At 49.9% G+C, this 2,342-nt stretch overlaps 2 protein-coding genes across 2 annotated transcripts in view; both read left to right on the forward strand.

The window, feature by feature from the left end:
* LOC127749812 (irregular chiasm C-roughest protein-like) overlaps positions 1-2,342 on the forward strand; it is a 324,666-nt gene that overhangs the window by 250,568 nt on the left and 71,756 nt on the right. The gene's annotated exons all lie outside the window — the stretch shown is intronic.
* LOC127749813 (uncharacterized) overlaps positions 1-2,342 on the forward strand; it is a 293,401-nt gene that overhangs the window by 207,814 nt on the left and 83,245 nt on the right. The window lies entirely within an intron of this gene.

Genomic DNA, 2,342 nt, shown 5'->3' on the forward strand with positions numbered 1-2,342 from the left:
GGGGGGGTATTCGCCGCCGCGGGACATGGGGGGGGGGGACATTTTTAGGACGTTGCAAAGTAGGGTGGTGACATTTGATTGCCCCCGTCGTAGTGTAGCCGAGCAGTGCACCCCTCGCAGTAGTGGCGGCGTATCGCGGCCATACCCCCCCCCCCACTCCAGCTGTGATCGCGAAGCTCGTTGCCCCCTTCCCCCACCCCTCTCTCTCTCTCTCTCTCTCTCTCTCTCTCTCTCTCTCTCTCTCTCTCTCGCTCGGTCTCTCTCGGTCTCTCTATTTCTCTCTTACACACTCTAGCTAGGCTGTTGCTGCCTGCCGCCGCTTGCAAAGGGATCGAGTCGGGGAAAGAGAGGCAAGGGAAGGGGGGGGGGGAGTGGCGGCGCAAAGTTCTGGTGGAAACTTGTAGGGCTAATTATGTCCGGTCATCGGAATGGAACGGAATGGAAATATAGAGAGACGTTGGAGCGTTGGTTCCGCAGGGGATGGGGGGGAGGGGCAGAGCATCCCCGTGGAGGTAGGAAAGGAAGGCATGAGGACTCGTGTAACCGTAGGACTGATCTACTGCCTGCTGTTTTACGCAGTCCACCGATTTTGCTCGTTGACTGGGCCAACTGGATATGTCACCGTAACTTGTGACACTCCTCGTATAGCTTACGATGAAAATTAACCTCATAAGCTTCGTTGCTGCAAGGTCACTGTAGCTCAGGGTTGTTAACGATACAAAAAAAAAGTATCGCGATACGTTACGATAATAATCAATCCGAGTTATCGTATCGCGATACTATACACCCCTGATCAAAAATGTAACGCGTTACGTTACGATATATCGTCGTAACGTCGTTACGACACAGTCTCAAACAGAAAAAGAGCTTTAAAACAAGAAAATTGGTGATATGGCGCTACCCAGTCAACACGATGTCTGATTTTTGGGAGGAAAAAGGGAAAAATCTGAGGAACTCAGATATTTGAAGGCACACTCTTTAGATTTTAAGGAAGTATCGTCAGACGGATCATAGGAATTTGCCTCATGTTGAGAAAAGACCTTAAAATCTGAGAAGTTTCTTCTCAGATGTGCTGGAGTTCGTCAAAGTTTTCCCTTTTTCCTTGTGATTTCCTGTCCAACTGTAAAATCACTTGTATCGTATCGACTTTACGACATTACGGGTCCTCCATATCGTATCGCGTTACAATACACCGTCGGCCGAAAAAGTAACGCGTTACGATATCGATACAAAAATCGTATCGATATCGTCGTATCGCCGTTACACGATAAAATATCGTTAACAACCCTGCTGTAGCTTTGGGTGAAATTCACTGTAAGTTTATTTTAGTGAACGCGAGGGGGCAATAACCCGGCAATAACTCCCTTTTGATGTGACACATGATTCCCGAAATACTTGATTCCCAGTGATTCACGTCCGCTTACTTTCATTCCTTAGGTTTTCTAGAGGTATAAAACGCTTATCTCGACTAAATTGTAATCCTGTTGTATTTCCCAGAGGACTTTGACAATTCGTTTTGGGACTGTTCCTTCGTGAAATCCCAGAAGTATTTCTTAACAGTGTACCTGTCGGTAATTTTGTTTTGAAATTAAAAACCATAGTGTCTTACTCTGCAGGGTAAATTTTGGAAGATTATCTTTTTTATTGGCCTGAGGACGTTAATTGTTGTTCTTGATGCTTCTTCTTGATGCAATCTGCTCCTCGACACTCTTACTCTTACTGGGCTAGGAAGGACTAAGAGACAGAGAAAGAGAGAGAGGGGTGGCGGGAATACCCGGTATGCCGTCCGTGAGTCGCGCGAGTTGTCTATACTGCTGACGCGAGCCCCCAAAGATGTCCCACCTCTCTTCTACGCCCCCCCCCCCTTTCTCTCTCCTCGTTCTCTCTCCCTCACTGTCTCGCTCTCTATCTCTCTCTCTCCCTCTCTCGCTCAGGCCGGGGCGGGTGGGCTTAGCACGCCTGTCTCATTAGCCATAGGGGCCTAATCCTGACCCCCTCCACCTCCCCTCTCCTGCCGCTCGTCGCGCCTTTCTCCGCGCAACCCCTTCCATGTCTCTCTCTCGCTCGCCCGCCATGGGAGTTGGTCGGGGCGGCAGGGCGTAACAGCTGGCCCGCGTCGCCACCGTGGGCGAGTTGGGTATCGTTTGTGCGTGGTCCATGGTGTAGCAGATGGCACCTCTCTCTTATTGCTCTTGTCGACTCTCTCTCTCTCTGTCTCTCTGTCTCTCTCTCTCTCTCTCTCTCTCTCTCTTTCTCTCTTTCTCTCTGTCTCTCTCTTTCCCTCTCTCTCCCCCTCTCCCTCTCTCTCTCCCTCTCTTTCTCTCCCTCTCTCTCTCTCTCTC

The sequence above is a fragment of the Frankliniella occidentalis genome, unplaced genomic scaffold, assembly GCF_000697945.3.
Source record: "Frankliniella occidentalis isolate FOCC.00 unplaced genomic scaffold, Focc_3.1 Scaffold96, whole genome shotgun sequence".
NCBI lineage: Eukaryota > Metazoa > Arthropoda > Insecta > Thysanoptera > Thripidae > Frankliniella > Frankliniella occidentalis.